The 26,746-nt window shown below is 44.9% G+C and overlaps 1 protein-coding gene across 6 annotated transcripts in view; it reads left to right on the top strand.

Moving 5' to 3' along the window:
• Positions 1 to 26,746, top strand: part of LOC144798453 (uncharacterized) — a 549,513-nt gene that overhangs the window by 97,223 nt on the left and 425,544 nt on the right. Inside the window, exon 1 of one of the 6 annotated variants that reach the window (XM_078669337.1) lies at positions 617 to 743. The exons of the other annotated variants lie outside the window; for them this stretch is intronic. The gene's annotated coding sequence lies outside the window, so the exon portion shown is untranslated. Of the gene's footprint in view, positions 1 to 616; positions 744 to 26,746 lie in introns of those variants that run through there. 6 annotated transcript variants of the gene reach the window in all.

The following is a 26,746-nucleotide window of genomic DNA, read 5'->3' on the forward strand; positions in this document are numbered from 1 at the left end:
AATCTGCCCTTTTCCACTCCACCCCAATCTACCCCACCCCATCCCACACCATTAACATTCAGACATGAACAGCAGCCAGTGTACAACATGGCTAAACACATTGCTAACGCAGATAGCTCGCTCACATAGACGAGACCTATTGGATTTGCAAATGCTTGTTATTCTCTTTTCCTCGTGATCGTTTTGTTCCATTTAGTTAAACTAATCTTTACATTGTGTTTAGCATTCGATATCTTCCGTTTATGTTTCTCTTATGCTTTACATTTATATTAATATTTTGAGACTCAGTGCAAATAGTCAGAGGTCAGCACAGGATAAATAAACAGCAGTTACTCAATTTATTGAGACGCTTTCTGTGTGTCCCAAGTGTAGGCAGAATGATGATGAGTGCATTTCTAGCAGCAGGTCAGCTCGGAGCGCTGCTGTTTCTGCCTGCTGAAACCGATACAGAGCCGAGGTTTTGTGAGCTGCGAGCACAATAATGCTTTTACTGCGCTTGCGTGCGGGTTTTAACTGTATGCGCAATACTTGAATACACATTGGCAACAAGAACAGTGTCGTCTTTCTGCTCATGCGCTGTGTGGAAGAACCCGCGCGCACATTATCTTATGTAGGTAGTACGCATGCGTTGAGATTCTGTTGTGCACGAAGATGGTGCAAAGCTCCGGAATTTAAAGCATCTTGAGGTGTTGAGAAGGGGCCCTAGAAGCTTCAACCAAGCTGCAAATTTCAGTGCGAAACAGGTCAGCATCAGTTTTATTTTTATTTTCCCCTCATCTTACATCAGCAAAAGGCATATGTGTAAGTAAGTGCAGGTTGGTGTTATTAACTCCAAGGATGTCTTAAGTACGAGGACACAGACTGGTGACACAAAGAGTATGATTAGCCTTAAAAAGATGCTTTGTCACCCAGTCGTGTCGCTTTTGTTTAATAAAGCCGTCTTGAATCTATACTCACAAGTTGCTCCAAGACATAGCATACGATGTGACTCTTAGAGTATATCCATTCATATCCCTTCACTATGTATATAGAGATAACTCTAATCACTAGTATATGCAGTAGACCATTGTACTCTCTACCATTCCTATGTGACTCTTAGAGTATATCCATTCATATCCCTTCCCTATGTATATAGAGATAACTCTAATCACTAGTATATGCAGTAGACCATTGTACTCTCTACCATTCCTATGTGACTCTTAGAGCATATCCATTCATATCCCTTCCCTATGTATATAGAGATAACGCTAATCACTAATATATGCAGTAGACTTTTATACTATCTACCATTCCTATGTGACTCTTAGAGTATATCCATTCATATCCCTTCCTTATGTATATAGACATATCTATAATCACCAGTCTCTTCTTTGTGTGACTTTACTTCTTGTACATTTGCAATTTTTTTCTGTGTGTATTGTTTATGTAACACATGTAATCCTAAATCCTTATGTTTTGCAACTGGTTCTTATGTAAAGTGCTCTGACACCTTCGGGTAAAGTTCGCGCTATATAAAATCGCATTAAATAAAATAAATAAATAAAATAAATAAATACGTAAATATATTACATTAAACACGAGTAGCAGTATTTTCGACAGCAGGTTCACAGTGGTAGCGAAACAGCACATTGTTTTCAGTATTTATATGGCGCGTGCTCGATTGGATCCTGTACATGAGCACCAGTGATGAATCAGGTGCCCCCCCCCCCAAGTTGGAGTAATGGCAGTGCTTTAAATGGGCCGGTTCTCACCGGTACTGAGTACCGGCACTTCTTATTTTAATCCCTTCAAGCACCGGCACTCCCCCCCCCCTCCCGCCAAGGAAAGTACCGGTACTATAGTCTGATGCATTGCTCAGGGTGGCGCCTGCCTCTGATATTCTGACAGCCAAAGTGCCCTTGTAGCCCTGTGCTGAGCCGCTGCGGAACTGAAAAAGTTCATCAGCAGCTCAGTTGCATTATGTATTTCAGTTGAAGGTGTCGATAATTTCACCTTCACGCTGAGCTTGACAGAGCAGTGTCCATACCATTCAGACACTGCTCTGTCAATCACATTTACACTTTGATGTGCATTGTGTGCACCCTGAAATCCAGATGACCCACTGAGAGCGGCAATTAAGGAAGCCACGGGAGGTAAGGAGGTAAAAGGGTCCTTTATCCTGTGATCCTTTTGTGCGAGTGTGTGACGGATTGTTAGTGTTTAACGGCTTGTGTGTGCCGTTAGGTGTAAGGGAAAGAGGAAGATATAGAATCTAGGTAGAATGGGTGACATCATTATCCCAGAACTAAAGAAACTGCAACAGTTGGAATTTAAAACAGAGATTTTGGAAAATAATTTAAGACGCAGTAATTTGAGGTTTATTGGTATTCAAGAAGGAAGTGAGTCGCAGGGGCAGAATCAGATCGCCTCCAGTTCAATCAATCAATCAAGTAATTTGTAAAGCGCGCTACCTACCCGCTAGAGTCTCAAGGCGCTTGGGGGGTGTGGGGGGGGCTGCAGTCAGTGGTCAAAGAGCCAGGTCTTGAGCAGTCTTCTGAATGCCGGGTGGTCTGTAGTCTGTCGTAGGTGGAGGGGTAGGGTGTTCCAGGTCTTGGCGGCGCGGTGGGAGAAGGATCTGCCCCCGGAGGTGTTCTGTGGATGCGCGGGACGGCGGCCAGGGAAAGGGCGGCGGAGCGGAGTTTCCTGTTGGGTGCGTAGAAGGAGAGTCTGTTGTTGAGGTAGGCTGGGCCGGTCTTGTGGAGTGCTTTGTGTGCGTGGATCATGAGTTTGAAGGTGGTTCTTTTGTCGATGGGGAGCCAATGCAGGTCTCTCAAGTGGGGGGTGATGTGGTCTCTGTGAGGGACGTCTAGGACCAGGCGTGCGGAGGCATTCAGGATTCTTTGGAGTCTGCTAATGAGTATGGCCGGGGCTCCGGCGTAGAGGGCGTTTCCGTAGTCGAGTCGGCTGCTGATGAGGGCGTGGGTGACTGTTTTCCGTGTGTTCGTTGGGATCCATCTGTAGATCTTGCGGATCATATGGAGGGTGTGGAAACATGAGGAGGAGACTGCGTTGACTTTGTTGGTCATGCTGAGCGTGGAGTCGAGGATGATCCCTAGGTTGCGTGCGTGGTTGGTCGGTGTCGGGGGGGGGTTCCCCAGGGAAGGAGGCCACCAGGAGTCGTCCCACGCCGATGGGTTGGGCCCAAGGATGAGGATCTCCGTCTTGTCCGAGTTCAGCTTGAGCCGGCTTGCCTCCATCCAGTCGGCGACGGCCTTCATCCCCTGGTGCAGGTTGGATTTGGTGGTGAGGGGGTCCTTGGTGAGGTAAAGGATCAGCTGGGTGTCGTCGGCATAGGAGATTATGTTGAGGTCGTGTAGTCTGGCGATGCGGGCCATGTAGATGTTGAACAGCGTCGGGCTGAGGGAAGATCCCTGAGGGACGCCGCAGATGCTTTTGGTGGTTGATGAACTCTCTTCTTAAAAAATTCATATTGCCAAATGCCCTGAGTGATTTATCCATCATGAGAGCACATAGTGTCCCGCCCAGTATCCTGTCAACGCCAAGTACCCTTGGACAATATCAGTTAATTTTGCAGACTTCCGTATTAGAAAACAAGTCTTGGCTACGGCAATCCATCAAAAATCGTTCCTTATTTCTGAAACGGTCCCTATGAGGGTTTTCCAGGATCTGGCTGCACTAACTGCCAGATGCCGCAAGGCTATCCTGGGCCTGATCCAAGAATTCAAAAGCCTGGGGGGGCAAGCCTCCAAGATACAACAAGCTAAACTAAAAGTATTGGTGCAGGGTCAATTTAATTACTTTTCGTCAGTACAAGATGCAAAGGTTTTTCTATCAAACTTATCTCAAGATAAGATGTATTGCATGAGTGGTCACATAATCTTTGATTATTATTGTAGGAATTTGCTTTTTTCTTCCTTTTTTTATCTTTCTTTGTGGGAGGGTAGCGTCTTTTGGGGGTATAGTCAAAATATCGAGTTTTTAATATCGACTAGACACAATATCGAGTAAAAAATATAGAATGGACATAATATCGACTAGACATAATATAGACTACAAAAATATCAAATTTAAGGTAAGTTAATATTATTTTTTATTTTTTGTGTAATATAATTCTGTAGCGGGTTGTGGGTTTATAGGGGAATAGGGTGGGAAGTAATTTAATTATAATTAATTAAATATGTTAATTTATTTGTTATTTATTTAGAATTAATTGTTTATTAATTATGAATTGGTAATTAAAATATAATTGGTAATTAATTATAATTGATTAATTGATAAATATGTTAATTTTAGTTATTTATTTTCTGTAGCGGGTTATGGGTTTATAGGTGACTAGGGTGGGAAGTAATGTAATTATAATTAATTAAATATGTTAATTTATTTATTGGTATTTATTTAGAATTAATTGTTAATTAATTATTAATTGGTAATTAATTAAAATATAATTGGTAATTAATTATAATTGATTAATTGATAAATATGTTAATTTTAGTTATTTATTTTCTGTAGTGGGTTGTGGGTTTATAGGGGAATAGGGTGGGAAGTAATTTAATTATAATTAATTAAATATGTTAATTTATTTATTGGTATTTATTTAGAATTAATTGTAAATTAATTATTAATTGGTAATTAATTAAAATATAATTGTTGAGGGATCTGAACAGGGGTTATCCGTTGGTTTAAATGATGACAAAGCCATCCCTGGTGTTTTATTACCTCCAGTCTTGCCTGTAAGTTTCCAACTTTCTCACTTTGACGCCGGCCCCACTCTTTGTCCACCATGCCATGCCACATCTGGCCCGGCAGGAGCGGGGAAGGAGGTATCCAATTTGTGTTTGTTGAAGTTACGGATAAGTTCTTGGAACATTGCTGGACTTGAATCAAAGCTTGACTTGCCGGATTGGGGGACCTTTATTGACCACTCTGACATTTGGACATTTCAGGAAACCTGGGCCCTCGGGCCTATTTTTCGTGCTGGGTTTCTGAATTACTCTAGACCAGCTGTGAAGGGTGCAAGGGGCAGACCAGTGGGTGGCCTAGCTATCTGGGTACGCCAACATGCAGGTGTAACGGTGGAGGAGTTCCCATTGGATAATCCCGACATATTGGCCATACGGGTAATCTCGTCTTCTGGACTAAATATGGTGATTGTAAACATCTACATGCGGGGTATCCAAGGGGGAAAATGCTCTCCTGTTGCTTTGGTGTTGGACGGATTCCTAAGCTCACTACCGGTGAACACAAACAGGGTGGTATTGGGGGATTTCAATACCGGTTTCGAACCTATGGGGTTGGACGATGGTATGCTCACCGAGGACGAGGATTCCCTGTGGGGCATCCCGGGTCTGGAATTACAACCCATCAAGAAATGGTCTCAATCAGCCATATTTTTGAAGGGTCTCTGTTTGAATCAAGGATTGCGTGCAGTCAATGGGCGTCTGAAGTCCGATAGGACGGGGGCAATGACTTTTGATAATGGCAGATCCGGCTCTCGCATTGACTATATCCTGGTGAATGTGGAAATGTGGCCCAGTTTGCTGGATATGGTGGTTGGAAATAGAGCTGAAAGTGACCATAATCCTTTGGTTCTATCAATCAAAGAAGGTGCTTTCGTAGTGCCCACGGTGGCAGAGGCGTCCCTGCCACAGGTTTTAATAACCAACAATGGAAGAAGGGTTAGTTGGCCCAAAATAGCCCTGGATGAGGAGGTTCTGTTAAGGATTAGAACCATGCTGAGGGATACAATGACCCAAATCAGCGGGTTTAGTCAGGAGTCGGCCTTACTGGACAATATCACTTCACGACATAGGGATCTTTTCTTAAATCTCAAAACCTTTTTCATTAAATCTACTGGCCCTAGTAGGAACAAGCCAAAGCCCCTAACCTGGTATGACAGCGCCTGCAGGGATTCACAAAAGGCGCTACACGCAGCTTTAAGGTCAAGAGACCAGACCTTAATCCGCTGCTGCAGGGCCACCTATAAAGTTGTGCAGGCCATTGCTAAGAAGAATTGGGATGAGGCCCGTTGGAAGGAATTGCTGGAGGCTTGCCAGAGTAATAATATGACCAAATTCTGGCGGCAGCTTAAATGGGGCAATCGCCCACATGATAGATCCCCCACAAATAGTGTTGAGCCAAGGGAATGGGTTGAGTACTACGGGAACCAATTCAAAGAGAATGTTTCCAGCCCCGCCAATCTGATGCACATTACCACCAACGAAGCTTTGGTTTTTACGCCTACAGAAGTGAGGGCGGTGTTAAGGGTTATTCCGGGAGGCAAAGAACCAGGTCCCGACTGCATACCAGCTGACATGTTTAAGCAGGAACAGGACCTCTGGGTCCCATATATTGTTCTCTTGGCGAATGCATTGGCAAGGGGTGCGAAAGTCCCCGAATCATGGCTTGGGGCGGAGATCCTCCCCATTCATAAGAAGGGTGACCGCTCAGTAACGGCCAACTATCGACCCATAAGCCTCATCGATGTATTACAAAAGATTGTGGCCCGCCTTCTTTTGGGTAGGATTCAGACTTGGATTTCTGACCATGATGTTTTAAGTCCTCTCCAGGCGGGTTTTCGGCAACATATGGGGACCCTAGAGCAAGTTTTTAGATTTATGTTATTATATTGGAAGGTGGTCCTTCTTGGGGGAGGCCTGTTGTTTGCGGCATTCGTGGACCTCAGGTCAGCCTTCGACCTTGTACCCAGGAGTAAGCTATGGGAAGTTTTGCTGGATCTAGGCATGCCGAAAGAGCTGGTGGTGCTGTTGATTAATTTGCATACAAATACCTACGCCAAAGTAAGATGGGGTGGTCCAGGGGAAGTCACTGATAGCTTTAAAGTTGCTAAGGGGGTTAGACAAGGGTGTGTGTTGGCCCCGACCCTTTTCTCTTTGTTTATTAATCGGGTGACCAAGTATTTCTCTAATTTCCCAACGGACGCGCCCACTGTTGCTGGAAGGAAAATTCCCCTCCTCATGTTCGCGGACGACACTCTTATTATTTCTAAAACGAGGCAGGGACTGCAGTCCGCCCTTGCTTGTTTTGAGTGTTTTTGCAGCGAGCATGAGTTAGAGGTGAATGTCAATAAGACCAAATTTATGGTTCTGCGAGGCCCCAAGGCTGTGAAGGCCAAGGTGTCAATGTGCGGTGCCATTTTGGATCAAACGGAGGTCTTCACATACTTGGGTGTCACACTAAGTGAGAATTTGAGCTGGAAACCACAAATGGATCTTATGACCTTGAAACATGGGCAACTTGGGGGAGCCTTATTGAAGGAGTACGCTAAATCTCTCACCAAACCCATGGCACCGTTGGTTAAAATTTATGGTTCCAAGGTAATTCCTGCAACTATCTATGGGGCCGAATTGTGGGGGTATAGTGATCTATCCTCTCTGAGGGTGGCTCAGAACAGGTTCCTGAGAATGGCAAGTGGCCTCCCACAATCGACACCCTGCTTACCCATGCAGTTAGATCTAGGTGTCAAATCCATTGAGGATGAGGTACGGTACAGACCACTGGCGTTTTGGCGGCGTCTGTGGACTACACCGGAATTATCCCTGTTTGCTGAGGCCATCGATGATGTGAGGGGTCTTGAAGGGTCTCACAGGGTACCCTGGTTCTGTCACCTCAGGACGCTCCTGAAAAATTTAAACCTGGAGGCACTATGGGTAGATCCAGCCTGCGCGACCTTTCCTACAAAAAAGGCACTTAAGGATATTTATTGGCACTGGATCACTGAGAGGAGATCTGTTATGGTTGATGGTCCGACCATGACACTGGAATTTTTGGTTGTAAAAGATGTCCCTAAATACAAAGCTTATTGGGACTTAATCACCAAGCCAAACGATCGCAAACTGTACCACCAATTACGAATAGGCTCGCTACCTGTGCGGGGGCTCACGCACTCTTGGACAATTGGTGGTAGTGATAAGTGCCCCTTCTGTGTAACTGCAGTAGAGAACATTGAACACTTTTTTTTCTGCTGCCCCATGTGTTTGCTACCCAGGAAAGTTTGGCTTCTACCAGTTTGTCGGTTATTAGGCACCAGATCTGCTGTTGCAGCGTTTAGAATTCTTAAAACTGATACCTCCCCCTCTATCGCTATTGGTGTAGCAAAATTTGTGAGCTGGGCATGGTCAATTCGAACCCGTAACCTTGGCAAATGAAGTTCCCATTGTACAGTTTTTTATGATTATTAGTTTTAAAGTAACATTGTTCTTATGTAGCAAGGGGTCATTTCGTCCATCATTGTCTAAAGAATTTAATATTTTTTTAACATGGTTTTAAATTGTAATGTATTTATTATCTTATATGCAAAACGAATTATTTTTTATATGTATATGTATTTGTCTTTTATGATGTAAATCGAATAAAGACCTCTTGACTGACTGACTGGTATTTATTTAGAATTAATTGTTAATTAATTATTAATTGGTAATTAATTAAAATATAATTGGTAATTAATTTTAATTGATTAATTGATAAATATGTTAATTTTATTAATTTATTTTCTGTAGCGGGTTGTGGGTTTAGAGGGGAATAGGGTGGGAAGTAATTTAATTATAATTAATTAAATATGTTAATTTATTTATTGTTAATTAATTTGAATTAATTGTTAGTTAATTATTAATTGGTAATTAATTAAAATAAAATTGGTAAATAATCTTAATTGATTAATTGATAAATTTGTTAATTTTAGTAATTTATTTTCTGTAGCGGGTTGTGTGTTTATAGGGGAATAGGGTGAGAAGTAATTTAATTGTAAGTAATTATATTTATTAAATATTTTTTGTGTCTCATTTTTATTTATTTTTATATTGTAAATTAATTTATTGGTAATTGGTAAATAATTAGTATTAGTAGGTAATTTTTATTATTAGTTAATTTTTATTTGTAATTTTAATTGAATAATTAATATATTTTATACAATTTTAAAATAAATTAATTATTTTGTAATTGAAAATAATAATTATGTTATTTATATTTATATACGAAGTATTTACTTTCCCTACTATTGCACTCACTGGAGTGGGAATAGTAATTTTTACCCCTACGCTATCCAACGCTTTCCCTACTGCTGAACTCACTGGAGGGGGAATAGTAATTTTTACCCCTACGCTATCCAACGCTTTCCCTACTGTTACACTCTCTGGAGTAGGAATAGTAATTTTTACCCCTACGCTATCCAACGCTTTCCCTACTGTTGCACTCACTGGAGAGGGAATAGTAATTTTTACCCTCTCACTATCCAACGCTTGCCCTACTGTTGCACTCTCTGGAGTTGGAATAGTAACTTTTACCCCTACGCTATCCAACGCTTTCCCTACTGTTGCACTCACTGGAGTGGGAATAGTATTTTTTACCCTTACGCTATCCAATGCTTTCCCTACTGTTGCGCTCACTGGAGTGGGAATAGTAAATTTTAACCTTACGCTATCCAACGCTTTCCCTACTGTTGCGCTCTCTGGAGTGGGAATAGTAATCTTTATCCCTACGCTATCCAACGCTTTCCCTACTGTTGCACTCTCTGGAGTCTGAATGGTAAATTTAACCCTCTCGCTATCCTACGGAAAAAATATTGTATATGTTTTGTTAATAATATGTTTATATATATTTTTAGTATTTATATTTAAAGTTAAATTAATTATTCATGAATTGTAAGTTTATTTAAGTATTTTAAGTATGTTTAAATTAATTATATTTATTAATATATTACTTTAAAATTACTTTTAAGATATTTAAAAAATTCGATATTTTGACTGTCTATATTTTTTCCTATCGATATTTTGGAGTCGATATTTTTGTACTTACCTGTCGATATTCTGGCATTCTATATTTTTACCTCGATATTTTGGCAAGTCGATATTTTGTCGATATTATGTCAGTGATCCTCTTTTGGGACAGGTGTGGCAGCATGGCACCAATAGATGACGGGAGGGTCCATGGCTGGTTGGTGTGGAGGTCCCCAGCGCTGGGAAGAGGGCAGGGGAAGGTTTAGGAGTATGGAGGACGAAGGAGAATTGGCAGACGAAAAATTAGCAGGGCAAGAGCTAATGTGCTACAATGTATGTCCAGTAGAATAGTAAAAGATAGTGAGAGTAAAGACGCAATCCGGCAGATAAAACTGGTGCTAGTCTATACTGGCCGTGTCTGGTGGCTCAGTGGACTAAAGCAGCCACTGCAGAGGCCTGTGTTCGACCTCATGGTCACAGGTTAAAATCCCGGTGGGTCCACTCAACCTTTCATCCATTTAATGTCGATAAAATGAGTACCATTGAGTTGGGTAACAATAAACATCTGTTATTCAGCGCCAGGACACCTTCGGGTAATCGTGCGCTTTACAAATACACCTGTTATGTTACTACAAAAAATAAAAGGGATGTCACAATATATTAAAATAATTTCATGTAATGAGAATGGGCTCTTGAATCCATGTAAAGGTAGTGCTCTTCTGAAATGGCTAGTGTCATTTGCCCTGGAAGTAATTTTTCTGCAATAAACTCATTTTAGCACTATTGTTCCTAAGATTAGCCTGCAAAAGCAATATTCAATATAAGCTTACTTCTCTTCTGCTACTATTCCGGTTCAAGAAGGTGTTTTAAAGAATGTGTGCGGACTGCTTTGTACATACATGTGTGCTCAGGCCTGTGTGAGTGTGTGCTCGGCCTGTGTATGTGTGTCTGCACACGAGAATTTGAGTACTAAGCACAATGCAAATAAATAATAATAATCGGAGCCACTGTAATTATGCATCAGGGTTGATTCATTTTTGCAGCAGGAAAAGGCAACTTATGCTGCGTAATGCAGAATAGTTCCTGATTGTATTACGTCATTATTTTGTAATTTGACTTGTTAACACTGTCTGGGCATAGGTTGCACTTCAGTTTAAACATTGCAATAAGCAACAGGAAGGTGAGAAGTCAACTTTTGGAAAGGGCCTTCCACTGCGCAGAAGCACGTGTGGGTACGATTTTACTAACTTTTGAACTGTTAGTGGTAGATGATGTGCCAAATGCGGTAGATCCATAAATGATGTGAAAAGGAATCACATAATTCCACTTTCCTGACAATAACAGTGTGGCATCAAGAAGCTGCACTAGATAAACAAGTATTGGCAAAGCCATTAGCTGTGGTCTTGGTAACGCTGGTGCAATCTGGCCTCCATGTCTGGGACCACCTCCAACACCTAAACCTTATATAAAGAGTTTGGGCGTATGGCTTGACGATAAACTTAATCTAGGTCACCAAGCCACTGTCTTAGCATCAACATGCTATGGATTGTTAAGAATGTTGCGGAAAGTTCTTCCTCTCCTACCATTTGAAGCACGCAGGACCATGATCCAGGCGTTGATTCTGTCCCGGCTGGATTATGGGAACTCCCTGTACCTTGGAGCCCCATTATCCACAATAAAAAAACTTCAAGTGGTACAGAACAGCGCTGCAAGATTACTCCTGCAAGTCCCGAGGAGGCAATCTGCTAGGCCCGCCCTTCATCAACTGCACTGGCTTCCTATGGGAGCCAGGATCCAGTTTAAAGCACTATGCATAGCCCATAAGGCCATCTGGAAGACAGGTCCTACCATCCTTCACTCAATGGTAGTACTTTACCAACCTTCCAGATCCCTTCGTTCTAGTAACCAAATCCTAGCCACGACCAGGAAGATAAAAAAAGCTAGGTGGGGAGGCCGCTCTTTTTCATACTCAGCGGCCAAACTATGGAATGCCCTCCCTCAATTAATAAGAGACACCCGTAGTTTAATTGCCTTCCGCAAACTTTTGAAGACCCACCTATTCGAGCGATAGCCTTGTTACATCTTGGGATCGCCACTTCTTGGATCTGAAGCGCTGCGAGGCCTCCGGGTAGCATGGGCGCTATATAAATATTCTTTCAATTCAATTCAATTCAATTGTTAAGTCAAAAAAGATTGTTGCACTAATATGCCACAAAAAATGAAAACATGCCTCCTATATGTGGTAAGCTTAAGCATCCAAAAATATATTTAAATAAAAAATTATTTACCATTGCATATAATTTAACAGTATCAGTGCGCCCTATCAGGCATGTGACTTAGAATTGTTTTTTGATTGGGGCAGGGAGTTTTATACAATGCGAACTAGGCTCCAAGGTATCAGAGCACTTTACATGAGCACCAGTTGTATTACAGATGGACACATTAATTCTTCTGCAAGGCACAGGGAGATTCATTGATTTGCCCAAAATCACAGGATGTTGAGCATCCTTGTCGAGACTTGAACCCGGTTCTCCAGCTTCAAGGTCAACTGCTCTAGTTTTTCGGCAACATCCTCTCCTCAACTGGTTTAGAACCCCTTTTTAGTTTTAATACACATCACATGGAAGTATGATTCTTATTGGTGCAAGGAAAAGCTACATTGGCCCTTAATTACTGTGACTTGGAGACCTATTTTAAACAAACACAATGACTAAAAATGGATAAAAACGGGAAAGAAAAAAAGAATTGCCAAACTAAAGTCCTGGCCCACCAGCCTGGCAGTGAAGTGCACTTTTTAAGGCAAATTTGCTCATGTGATTAGGAAAAATGTCGTCAGTCACAGTGCAAGGTGGTTAGTTGCCTTCATGGGCTGCCGCTGTACCCCATGCAATTTGCTGTGGTGAGTGGGCGCAGAATGTAAATGATAGCTGAACAGACCCAGGGATGCAGGCGACTTAGTGAAATTCCCCTCTACATGTTTATTTTTTATTTATGGAAATTAATTTCATAAGGCTGATGAGACAGCTAAAGCGTTTTCTGACCAGACCTTAAAATGAAAAGGGGGTTAGCTGGGATGAATTTTTCTGCAGGATCTGAAAAAGGACAGATCTGTGATGTTCTTTTGCTGCATTAATTGTTTTCTATTGTCCTGAGTTAAGATGAGAGGACTAGGGGCGTATGTGTGTGCATGTGTGTGTGGGATGGTGGGTAGGGGACAGCAATTTTTTTTTTTTTTTTTTTTTTTTGGGGTTATAAACTTTTATTCGTCATCAATTCACACACACAGCTTTCCGCCTACAACCCTGGGGCCGGCAGCAAACTAGGACTATGTCAGTACAGTAAACAAGACAAACTCATAAAAATTTGCACATCACCATCGTCCTAGGGACCAGTTGACCAAGTCTCAAAAATAGTACAGCCCCATTAGTGTTGTGTGTATGCCTACGCCCCGAGTCCGTACCCCTCAATCCTTGGTGCGTGTGAATTTGGCGGTCGCCAGGGAGAGGTAGGTATTAACATCAAGTGTGTGTGTCCAACAACGAGATCTAGGTCCAACCTTCCTATCGCAACAATCCCACTAAACCCCCCACCCTCCTCCCCCGACTGCCTGCGTGCCTTCCACTATTATTACACTGCCTTTCCAATGCTATTTGTCATTCCGCCCGCGCCTATGCTGTCCTATGTTATGTTATGTTATGTTATTGATTTTTGTATCGCGCACAGCTGCCCCAGCGAAGGGGCGTCCTGGCGCGTGAACAGGTACTGAACATAACAGAATAAAAAGGAAGGAGTCCTAGACAAGAGCAGGGAACAGAAAAGTTTTAATCATACGTCTAAAAACAGTAAGATTATTCAGTGCACGAATATGCACCGGTAGAGCATTCCACAGGCCAGCGGCCAGTACTCGGTAAGATCGACCACCCATCCTACTGAGCTTAAAACGGGGACAAAGCGCCAAATGAAGCGCCTCCGAACTTAGAGACCTCAGAGGTACATACGGAGTTAGCAAATTCGCTAAAGCCGGCGGCGAGGAAAGCTTCAGAATTTTGAAGGCCAAACATAGTGACTTAAACTGAATTCTTTGCCTGACCGGCAGCCAATGAAGAGCGGAGATCGTGCTGGACACAGAGCAATATTTAGGAAGGCCAACTATCGCCCTTGCTGCAGCGTTCTGCACCCTTTGGAGTCTAGATGCTTCGGCCTGATTGACCCCCAGCAGCAACACACTGCCGTAGTCCAGCCGAGATAGAACCGTGGCTTGAACCGCGATTTGCCGAGTAGAAGAATCGAAAAACTTGAGGATGGGTCTAAGGCCCCGCAAAATGCCATAGCAGGTTGCTGCGACCTTCTTCGTGTGACTCGAGAAGGATAGGGCAGAGTCCATCCAGGCTCCTAGGTTCTTTACCTCGGAGACAGGGACGGGAGTAACGCCCAATTCCGGCGGCCACCACTGATCGCCCCAGAGCTCTGCGTGTTTCCCCAACACCATAACTTCCGTTTTTTTGGCGTTCAGTTGTAGGCAGTTAGATCTTAGCCAGTCTGCCACGGCCAAAAGTCCTGCTCGGAATCTGGGGGCATCTATCTCAGGGTCACTGCTCAGAGTCACCCACCCAAGTGCCTCGCCCATCCTGACCTCCCGTCTAATGTGTCTCCCAGTGTTTGCAGCCTATATGTCTACGTCTTCTAGCTTCCGTGTATACCCCTGTGTCCCGCCCGTGTGCCCCCACATGCCCCAGTACCATGTATCTAATCCTCTTGGCCCTCCTCCCTTTCCCGTTGTACCTCTGTCTCCTCCTGATCCTCTTCCGCGGTGTTTCTATTGGAATCGTAGGTCAGATACAGGTCCCAAAAGTTTTTCGGCCTACTAACAGGGGGAAGGAGTTCACTATATAGCTGTGATTGGGTACAACTGTACAACATATCCCTGTCCCATTTTCGTTTCGTTGGTAGCGGTCCTCGCATCCAACACTGTGCCACCGCTCGTCTAGCCAAAATTAGCCCTATGTCTGCCAAGCGACGCGTCGCCAGAGGAAGAACTCTGGTGTGTCCCAACAGTGCCAACGCAGGATCTACCGGAAACTCAATCTCGAGTATTCGACCCAGCTCTAGAAAAACGCCCTCCCAGAAGTTATTAATACCTGGGCAGGACCATGCCAGATGTAGGAAGTCCGCCACTGGCGCATGGCAGCGTTCACATTCGGGCGTCTGTCGGAGCCCGTATCTGTGCAAGCGTTCTGGAGTGTAGTACACACTCTGTAGGAATTTAAACTGGATGAGTCTGTGCCTAGCATTCAGCGACACCTTTTTCGTGTTTTGGCAGCAATACTTCCACATTGCATCACTGATCTCCGTCTGTAAGTCTCGTTGCCACGCCAGTCTGGCCTTCGAGGGTGCCTGTTCCCGGTGACACTGCCCCATCTTGTATAATCGCGATATCAAATTGCGCGATGATGGCGTTTTATGACGTACGTCAGTTCAGGCAGTTCGGGGGGTTCCTCCAGGTTTGGCTCCAGCAGTTCCAGCAGCGCCGTGCGGACCCTATGCAGGTGAAAGCGGTGCAGCAACGTCGCCGGGGCCTGGGAGGTAGCGACCCGCACCCAGGAAACCACCCTCCCCTCCCTGAACAATAGGGGACAGCAATTAATAGAATCTGGCATGGCTGCATAAAATGCATTAAAATGATTCAGTAGGTTGTAAGAGAAGGATACTCTGCTCTATATTATCAATGTACCAATCTTTAAGATGGGGAATGGATGAATTGGGTATGATTCCAAGACATGTCCGTCAAGCAGAGAGACTTGCAGAATCCGTCCGTTGTACTTAGTGAGTTCTTTTAGGCTGTCCTTTCACTGTAGGCAACACACCCCTGTTAAATCACAAATCTGAAAAGGAAATGTGGGTTGTGAGCTGAGATTCCTTCTGATCCAGAAGACACCACAAGTCAGTCAGTCTTGATTATCTGAAGCCTCAAACATGTTATGTAGGATAGGTAGAACCAGGACCCTAGAAGTTCCTAGATGCTTGTTGTCTTCAAGCAGAGGGTGGCAGATGCTAAGTATTCTAAAGTGTGGTGGCTGTAATGTATGAATAGTAATACTGTTCAAAGAATGTAATGTCATCTTTAGGGATAACCAAGCTAAAATAATGAGATGTCCATAGTGTTACAAAGAATCTGCCCTAGAATATTTATCTACTCATCTTCTGATACCAACTAACAACGATGTAAGAAGACCAGGTGTGAGGAAGATACGATTGCACATCTGCCGATTGCACATCTGCCTTCATGCTTGGCTGTGCCACACCTGAGCTGGGGGATTCACGACTCATAAAGAGGGATGATTGAGATGTTTGACATCCCCCTTCCAGAAGCTAAACATGTTTGTCATCGATTTGTTTCCATAGCGCTTAAAAACCATTAACTAACACAGGTCCCACCCATCACTGCCTCTACTCTGCTCCGCACACCCGCTGCAGACCCAGTATGACAGTGCTAAATTAACAGACTAAACTACCAACATCCAGTACCCCACATTGCTGAGATCTCATTGCATATAAGAAGAAATGAAGATGAGCCCTTTAAATGAGGATCTCTTGAAAACTATGGTGCTAAAGGAGGGACGATGCCCAGGACTGTACAAATACGGTTTGGTGTTACCTAGTTTAAAAGAAAAAAAAATGGTAAAGCAGTAGTCTAGGAGTGTGCATATTGATGCTGCTGGGCCAGGGTTTTCTCCTGCAATCTCCTTTCATGTAGTAAAGATAGGTGGAAGGACCATGGCCACTTACATTACAGACCACCAATGTATACATGTCAACATATTGGGAAAACCTAATAGTTATTAGAGAGATACATTTCAATTTTATTTTCTGTTAGCTTTCTTGAGAATGAAAGAAAAGGGATGAGAAAGTTAAATTATAATTTAAAGCTAAAAGTCTCCCCTGTTTCACAGGTTTTTGCATGCATGCCAATATGAACTAAGTGCTATTCTTTGTGAGCTCATCCTGATCTTTTCGTAGTCTGTGTTCTCTGTGAAAAGCACGGTACCGAGCAAAGATCTGAAAGTTCAGAGGCAAGGTCTGATAGGGCTGAACCAGGACCCCACATCACTGGCACAAGATAGTACAGTGGTGGCCCAACATCACTCAGTGCTGGCCTAATTCACAGCAATGGCTCATGATCAGACAAGGAAGGTTTAAAAATTACAGTGTTGAGCAGTGTGAAAAGATTTCTGGCCAAGGACCACACAGAATATGTGAAGAACACTTTAAGTGCAATGGGCTGCATACTTATTTTAGTGGATCATAACAGCAAAATGGCTATTCATTACTAAGCATGTATTATGTCACATTTGTAGAAGGAATCTGTACATATGGGGCATTTAAGATTACTAACAAGGACAATGCAAGTACAAAATGAATACACATCAGATGGAAGAAGTGCCAGTGTATCATATCCCATCCCTAGCCCCGCCCACTAGCCACACCCCTAACTTAATTTGATGAGTACCTGCACTTATTTTTTTCCATTTAAAGCACCGAGTAATGGCCTCTTTGTTTCAAAGGAATACTGCATCTCTTTTGTGATAACAGATTTCTTGCAAATATTACCTTTTTATTTTAGTTTATTTTTTCTGTTTAAGTCCAAGTTTCATCTACAGAAATAAGCAGCTCTGGGTTTATTGAACAATAGTTGCAAAATAATGACCGGTTACTTACTGTTTATCTTCATTACTCTGAGTTCTACTCTTCTCCATAGTCCTTACATATTAAGTGTCTGCTCCTCTCATCAGACAAGCCACCAAGTTTCAAAGAATATTTATTTATTTATTGCAGATTGATATAGCTTGAACTCGACCCGGAGGCAGTGGCGCACTTTACATGAGCAATCACAAAAAATGACTTGCTCTAATATGGGACAGCCTTCGTGAGCATACCCAAAGCCATATCTTGGCTCTAATATTTTGGTACCAGCTTATATAATGCTGTCCAGGTGCTCCTATCCCTAGTTTAAATATTGTTTAGTGTCATTTACCAGTATACAACCAAACATATATATTTCACAACAAAAGTCGATGTGCATATCACAACAAAGAAACACGCTTTGGCATAGCAAATAGGTCTCGCTTTTGGGACCTTATAAGTAATTAGTTATGCAGCAGAATATCCTTGGTGCAACAACACCAACTGTTGCATGGTTAAACACTTATAAGTGTCACTTATAACACTGGAAGGGGAATAATGCTGGGGAAGGCGGAGGTGGTTTGTGGGGGTGGGGCGGATGGTCAGCACGGAGCGGCATAATGGGGCTCCACTCCCGGATTCGCCGGGATGCCACCTTGCATTTGATTACAACAAATGCATTTGTAAACGGTGATTGGAACAGACGCAATGTCTTGCTGAGCAATAGTGCGGCTGAGCGCAATACACAAATAGTGTCCTCATTCCATTAGCGGTTGGTAGCGGCTTTTGCAAGATTTGGTATTACCAATGAATAATGAATGAATACACAGCTCCTAGCGACAATGTGGTTTACTCTCTGATGGGTTGCATCCGCGGCCGCCTATGCCGGTCGGAGGAGTCGGATGTGGAGTGTGCGCATCTGGTTGCGAGGGGCCGTGGGTGGTCGTGGTGCTTGGATGTGGCATATGAATGCAATCGTTCAGGGATGAAGTGCGACAGAGGGATGGGGAGGACCACAATGAAATTGGCAGTGAAGTTGTGGATGGGTGGGCTTCGGGGTGCACACAGGAATGCTTGAGTGCAGGAAAGGGCCCTCTAGAAAGGGGGTGGGTCTCGGGCTGTGGGATGCTCAGTTGAGGGTTGCGGAGGTGTAGATGGTGGTGCTTTGGAGCACAGGGTGGCGTAACAAGACAGACGGAATGGCGGGTGGGGGCTTATGCTCGGAGCTGCTGATCTTGGAGGGGGGTGGGGGCTGGGTTTGGGTCTCGGCGTGGTTCAATGTCCTAGGCAGGGTGATTGGTCTCGTCGGCGGGCTCAGCTGGAAGGGTCAAGGAGGGGATACCGTGATTGGGCAGCCTGGGGAAGGGGCAGCGAGGGGTTTCATTGCGAAGTTAAGGAGAGCGCTAGGAATGCCGGATGGGAAAGCGGCGGAGCGCAGGAGCAACGGGGGGGCTTGCAGGAGGGGACGTATGCATGAGCTGGGTAGTCTTCATGCCATAACCTTTCATACTTCTGAGCCCGGTGTGGTTGGTTACAGTTTCTGTGGGCGCTCGGGAGACATGGTGAGGGGGCCGGGCATGGTCATGGGAGGGGTGAAGGGGTGTATTGCAAGGGAGGATGCGGGGAGGGCCGAGGGTGATGGGTGCAGGGGTGCTGGGAAGACTGTCACCCTCAAAGGTGGGAGTTAATAGAGCCTGGCTGGGTGGAACTTGGGGGCTGTGGGGCAGAGGGTGTGCGGTTTCCAAGGGGAGGTTGGGTGCGGCTGCACCCGAATCTGGGCCCAGGGCCACCTGACGGACCTTGCAGCGGTGCACATGGAGGATGGTGGTATGGTTTGGTTGCCATTCAGGAGGATGGAGGTGTTTCCGGGCTCGATCTGCTAGCAGGGGGCTAGTTGTGGAGAGTTGGGAAGGAAGCAGAGGTTTCAGTGAGCGGGGGAGGGGGGTTTGGGGGGCAAATTAAGGATGGGTGACTCGCATGGCTTGGGAGGTGGCGGAAGGGGGAAAGGGTACAGGGGGGCGCCCAATAGGGGGGATTGTGTCCCGGACTGCGGGAGGTTTCAATGGAGGGAAGGAATGCTGGGAGGGGGGTCGGGAGCAAGAGGTGGTGGAAGCAAGTAACAGTGGGCGGGGTCGCTGTCTCAGGGGAGGAGACAAGCTTGTGGGCAAGGCTGGGTAATCCAAAAAATCAAAAACACATACACGCTGACTAGGGTTATAAGGCAACAAAAGCGCGCCGGGGGCACCAATTTAAGTGGCTAGTGAAGAGGCGGCAACGGGTCGGATTACAGGGTAAAGGAGGGAGGGACCGGATTGGGGGGCTGAGGCCTTCCAAAAGGAGGAATTTCTCGATTAAGGAGATCAGGGCGGGCGGGGGATGACCAGTTGGGTGGTCCGTTAAAGCTGGGCAGTAACAAACGCTATGCTCTCCTTCCATGGGTGAAGCGGACGGTCTTGCATTTTAACAATTGTGGCGAAGCATGGTGGCTTTTATAACAACTTCAAACTTGATTTGTGTTTAATGCTAGACTGGCATGTACATACTATGGTACGTCTGCATTAAAAATACATGCAGTTACGGTTGGAAGGCAAAGTTGTGTGGCCTCGAGCACGGCATGTGGGAAGGCCATGTAGGGGAGTTAGGAAGCCACATCCGTCCACGTCTGGAATGGTTGGATCCAGCGCATGAATGGTTGCAATGAATGAGCTTGTCCTTTTAAGCGGGGCCAGGCTTTGTCAGGACAGTGCTGCCGAGTGTTAATACTGCCGTGTTTGGAAGCCTCTCTAGCAATCCCTCTTATGAGAAAAATGAAGGATGTTGAGCCTGTGTAGCGAGGGGGTCATGTCCGGTCAACGTCTGTGTTGAAGCGCACGCTTGGGAGAGCAAGCCCGCGAGGAATGCACATGCGGCCGTGAAAGTAAAAGACAAGACAAGACAAGCCCGGCCTCAAAAGTGGTGCACGCGCAAGCGCCAGCCACGGCGAAAGTGATAGCACCGCGTTTTAATGAACCGTGAGGAGGAAAAACAGATGGCGACTGTGCGCATGACCGCAAGCTTGAGGCCACCAAAAGCCTGTGGAAACACTTTCAAAACCTGCTTACTAAATGTCTCGCAGAGCAGCGCATGCACTGGCTCAGGCGAGTCCTAAAAATGTGTGAGAATTTTGAAGGTACCTCATGGGAACACCACCATGGGAGCTGCTGGTTGGTTCTCACCAGTGTGCTCTGGTTCTCATCATTAGCAAAATCAAAACCATAAAGAAATAGTGTGAAAAAAGTGCACAAATAATTTGAAAGTGTGAAAAAGGTAAAACACGCACTTGAAAAAACTTCTGCGTGCAACCCAATTCTGACCCCCTACTATCGAAGCAAAAATTCCACAGGTTTTTTGCTTCTACAAACTATAAACGAGCTAAACGACTGTGAGAAGGTGGCCTGGTATATGATGTCCACTATTCTAGTGGGCACCTTGCACCAGTCCAAAAGACCCTTATTGATGGTAGGTTGTAAAGTCAATCTTATAGAAAGCTATGCTAATGGTACCTGTGGAAAGCAGCCTTCAGGCTAAGACTTGGAGGCGAGTTAAGCAAGTTGTTTTACCAATTATAATCTCTTGAATGATCAAATGAAAGAACACCACACAAGGTATATATGAAATATATATGTATTTAATCTAAACACAACCCCTTTGGTCTCTTTGAGGTCAGAGGTAAAAGTACAATACAAGGAACTTAATTAGCATACAATAAGTTGCACAGTATACGTTATGCCCTAGGGGCCTCACAAACCATATACTAAAATAGTGGTATAAGAACCACATGAGAGTTAGAAAGCAGGCCTAGGGCCTGTAGAACCGCTGGGGCTACCTAGAACCACCCAAGGTTAGGATGTAGGAGGCCCACGGGGACGCGTGCAGTGTCTAAACACAGCTGCAGATCACCATTGACTTTCTATGGAGAACGAACAAGTTATAATTTTAAAGATTAAGGGCACTTCTAGGTGAACTACGATGGAACCCTTTTAGACTTAGACACTTCGAAAGTCAAGACCCACGGGAGCACCGGAGTACTCGAGTTACCTCACCCACGGAAGCCGGGTGCATAGGTGTCTTTTGGTGTTGGGTTTCGTCGTCAATTCCAGTGGAGAGCTGTGAAGAAATGCTGCAGGCGACCAGAGGAAGAGTGTCCGGGTGGATCCAAGGGTGGATTGGAGATCTGAAGAACCTGAAAGCTGAAGGGACAGAGTCTGGGTCACTAGCCAGTGACCCGGATAACGAGGGGAAGATGCCAGCCTATGTTGGTGTTTTCAGGTGAAAGAGGTGAAGCTTGACTCTTCAGCCACGAGGTCCAGGTGGCATCGATGACGACCAGGAGCTGGATTCAAGCTGTCCCACGAAGGACCTCGAGTGCTGCAGCCTCGTAATCCGGATTGGACCCAACAAGTCTTGGCAACAGCAATCCACGCAAGATGACAAGATTGGCTTCGGTTCAGACCAGCAAGGTCTGAGGGACTCCTCCTTTGGAGAGGAGTGAGAGCATGTCTGGAGCAATCAGGAAAGCTCAAGAAACAAGTGATTGCCCTTTGTGGGAGCTCACTAGCCAACGGACTAGGAACCGCGATGGAGCCTCGAGCAGAAATGCACAGAGCAGGCCCACGGGACATTCGTGGAGTGTGGGCCTCTGAGCTTTGGTGCAAAAGGTGCTGGGGGCAGGGGCTTCAAATACCCCAATGCACAACTTCGGGATACCTTGGGAAGAAAGGTGCAGTTGCAAAAATGCAGGATGTCCAGGAGTTCCGGTCCCACGTCTCTCGTGTCCGCTACAGGTCTCATCTTTGCTGGGAGCGCAGGTCAGCGTCAGAGATGTCTGTAAGTCCATGTCCTGTGTTGCAGATTCTTCGGGATCCGGCGGGAGCCTCGAAAATGCAGACCAGCCAAGATGGAGTTGGTGCCTGTTTGGACAGGGTGGTCACTCCTTGACCACAAGGGAGATTTCTTCCGTCTTCCACTCGATATGGAATGTCGAAGGTCCAAGATATATGTTGCAGAGTTTCGTCCAGGGTAATCTAAAGTCCTAGGGACTGGGATCCTATTCTTATAGCAAGATTAGGTGTTCAGCTAACTCTAGGGTCCCACCTATGGGTAGACCTGGGGAGGGGGTGGTTACACCCCTTCCCCTTTGTCCAGTTTCGCGCTGGAGCTGGGGCTGAGTGCCCAAGCAACCGCTTTGAACTGGGAAATGCATGGAGCACCTTGTGTGCCCCAGGTAGTTACAAGCTACAGAACATCCAGAACGCCGCCGCAAGACTGGTCCTCAACCTGCCAAAACACTGCCACATCTCCCAGCACCTGCGCACACTCCACTGGCTCCCCGTCGAGGCGAGAATCACCTTTAAGATGCTCACCCACGCACACAAGGCCCTCCACGGCACCGGACCAGCATACCTGAACAGCCGACTCAAATTCCACGCACCCCAAAGGACCCTACGATCAGCCCAGCTTTCCTACGCTGTGGTCCCCCGCACCAGAAAGACCAGATCGGGAGGCCGCCCCTTCTCCTTCCTCGTGGCCAAAGAATGGAACGCCCTTCCGCTCCACCTCAGACAGACAACATCGCTCCCCATCTTCCCAAGAAACCTCAAAACATGGCTCTTCGACAGACCCCCTCCTTGATGGAATGGAACCTGCACCCCCCCAACCCCCCCCACCCCTAGCGCCTTGAGACCCTTACGGGTGAGTAGTCGCGCTTTAACAAACTCCTGATTGATTGAGGTAGTGTCTGAAAAGCATTCACTGAATGCAACCCACCCTGCCCCAATACACTAGAGTCCATCAGGGGAGGTGCTGGCACCTCCCTGGACAGGAAACCTATTGTCCAGGCCTCCCCTGCTGGAGTTTCGTCCGTCCAGCAGCAGGAGGGCAGAATCATGTCTGTGGCAGCAGCATCCATTTTGTGATGCTGGGGCTCTGTTTAACTTTAACCGGGTTTAACAGTAACTACATATCTTCTCCCTCTAGAAAGGTGGAATACAACCCCCGCCGCCAGAACTGACGGGGGGGGGGTAGTATTCCAAAGTGTTTGACACCTCACATGACATGTTTTGATAAAGCCAAAGCAAAGTTGTCATTAGCCGCGAGGATTATAATGCGCTTAAGAGTATATGGTTTGGCTATATCTGTAAGGATCCCCAAGCAGTTTCCGCAGGAGTGCCAGGAACCGAAGACAGACCCAACCCTTCCCCTCTACCCGGATTGTGTCTATCAAACCCTAGAACACAATGGTGATATGAAGGGAAAGGAGGGAACAAAACAAAGGAAGGCAGGGAAAGAAACAAGACTCCACGGACTGGTACCCTCCAAGTGGAAGCAGCAGCTAGAAAGAATAGGTGCAGGTTAATAAATAACAATAGACAATGATGCACAATAATTGGTATGATGTCTGTATATTCACCTCAATACTTGTATGAAGTGCAATGACCAACTCAAACTTAAGTGTGATATTCCTCTCTCCTCTGTGACACAATACATGCTGCAGCCCCTGGTAAGCCTCTGGGGTCCCTATCCCCAGGGTACCTAAAGTACCATATAAAGGGGCTCACAAGGGTGCCTCAGTAACCAATCTGGTATGTACCTAAAGTACATGGTATCAATTTAGAGAGAGAACAGCTAGGCTGTGGTCCTGATTAGCAGGGCCACAGCCATACTAAAGTCGAAAAACCAGTGAAGCACAGCAAAAAGTAGGGGTAACCATAGGAAGCAGACCCTACTCTCCTACAACGACCACTGGCAAAACCATCAATGTTTAATGACTGCCGTGTGTCTGCTCAATTTAAAACCAAGACCTACTCTCGCACTCCATCAGTTTTTATGGAAAGCCATAAAAACTGATGGAGTGCGACAGTATTGGGTTGCACGCGGAAGTCTTTCCAAGTGCGTGTTTTACCTTTTTCACACTTTCAAATTATTCGTGCACTTTTTTCACACTATTTCTTTATGGTTCTGGAGGTTGCCAGTAATGAGAACCTACCAGCAGCTCCCATGGTGGTGTTTCCGTGAGGCACCTTCAAAATTCTCACACATTATTTCTTTGTTGTGATATGCACATTGACTTTTGTTGTGAAATGTATATGTTTGGTTGTATACTGGGGAATGACACTAAACAATTTTTAAACTAGGGATAGGAGCACCTAGATTGGACAGCATTATATAAGTTGGTACCAAAATATTAGAGCCAAGATATGGCTTTAGGTATGCTCAGGAAGACTGTCCCATATTAGAGCAGGTCATTTTTTGTGACTGTACATTTTTTTTGATTGTATTCTTTGAGTGGAGGGCGACTTGTTCTAGATCCTTCTGAAGCTCCTTTTTGCGCATGGCACGTTACCTGAGCACCAGTTACGTTACACAAGGACACATTCATTTTGTTTTGTGGTAGGCACGGGGAGATTAAGTGATTTGCTCAGAATCACAGGATGGTGAGCCAATGCTGAGACTTAAACCTTGTTCCCAAGTGCCAAAGTCTGCAGCTCTGGAGGTAAGGCCACATCCTCTCTCCAAAGAATAGTTCCCCGTCCTCCTAAAAAGGCCCCAGCACGAATCCTATGTTCAAAAGGGCTGGGGGCACTACCTCACATCCTGCAATACGAAAGAAGTAAGACGAACCAAAAGGAGTAGGAGGGTTGGAAACCTAGACTGTGATGGGAAAGAGTAGAATTACAAGTAAGTAACTGAGAATTAACTTTACGCCCTTCTTCCCTGTCGCAGTCCTTCTATATTGCGTGGCTACCCATGCAGTGAAGCAGCTTTACTCCAGGATGTTTAAACACAAACAGAAACCAAGGAATACAGAAACTGATTACATAACTCATTCAGTCATGAACCAAAACTGATTTGAACACTGATGTTCCATATGCAGTTGAACCAGATCCTCCTAACACTATCTATGTCTTATGTAATTGCTAGGTGAGGCCCATGTGCCTACGTTACAGGTTTCACACAAGTTCTATCATTTGGATGCAACTCAGGAAGTAGCAACTATCTGGGGGATCTCCATGAACCATCCCTGGCGCCTGTTTATGTACTTTTGTAAAAAGGTTAAGTGCGTCCTCCCATTCAGATAAAACAATATGAGTTCCTTACTATGTTCTTTCAGTTGTTCATTTTGTTTACAGTGAATGTTTCAATGTATCCATCAATATTGAAGTGTTGCACAGGGTAACAAATACAAAAGCAGCTGAATCATGTTTTGCCCCGTATTGCCTGGGGCTTTCTCAAGGCTCATAATTAGAAGTGCAAAATCAACTGTTTAAGTTCCATATGGTTCATGTTTATATCCAGTGGTAATCAAATGAACCAACAGGCTAAACATCTTGATATATTTTGTCTAGATAAAACAAGTAACTATGTGCAGCAAGTAAACATTGCATTTAGGTGTTTAGTACAATTAGCATGCTGGTATTCAAGATGGCATATAAATGTTGGCATGTCATGGAAAGGCAAAGCATCTGCCATAGTGACCGCTCTTAAACACCTGAACCAGATTTTTTTAGAATCAAAGGCAGAATAAAGTAACAGTATGCTGTTCTATAAACTTAAGTGTCCAGTATTATGGTACAGGTAAATATTTAGAGGATTTGCGTAAGGTAGTACACCAGGGTGACATTCTGTATAGGGAACGTGCAGAGTGAAACTTGGAGTAAGTTACATCCAAAAATAAAGACAAGAGGCGACCCTCCATCTTTTCAAATCACATCACTGTTTCATCAGGCTGCACTAGAATGACAGTCCCTGAGATCGTACTGCAATCATGACAGGTTATACTGCGACATGACAAGGTTTAGGACCCCCCACATTACCGTCTTTTATTGGATAACGTATATAGCTGCTGTCAGACAATATGGAAAGCGAGGTACATATGCTGTATTCCCGTTCTATTGTACAGCGTCATGCATTCAAATACAGTTAGGTAAAGGTTTTTTCCCCACGTAGTCTGTAGCTACGTGATCAAACATTGGGGGAATATATAAAATTTAGTTACGATGAGTACTCAAAGGAATGCTGTTGGGAAGAGGATCACTTTAGGGACACCCAGTAAATCGAGGCATAAGTGGGACTGGTATTGGGTTCTTGATAGAGCACAAAGTTCTCTTATCTCGTCCTGGGTTAAGTCCCAAATAATGATTTGCTAGCATTTCATCGGCGTGGTGCTTTAGCACCATTTTTAGGGTGTATGACAGTCGCTTTTTAGTTTTTAGTAACACGTGCTGGACCCAGAGGTAAAATAGGTATGGGAGGCCGCCATCTTAGAATATGTGACAGATGACATTTTTACTTTGGGT

Source organism: Lissotriton helveticus, chromosome 12, assembly GCF_964261635.1.
Source record: "Lissotriton helveticus chromosome 12, aLisHel1.1, whole genome shotgun sequence".
In the NCBI taxonomy this organism is placed as follows: Eukaryota; Metazoa; Chordata; class Amphibia; order Caudata; family Salamandridae; genus Lissotriton; species Lissotriton helveticus.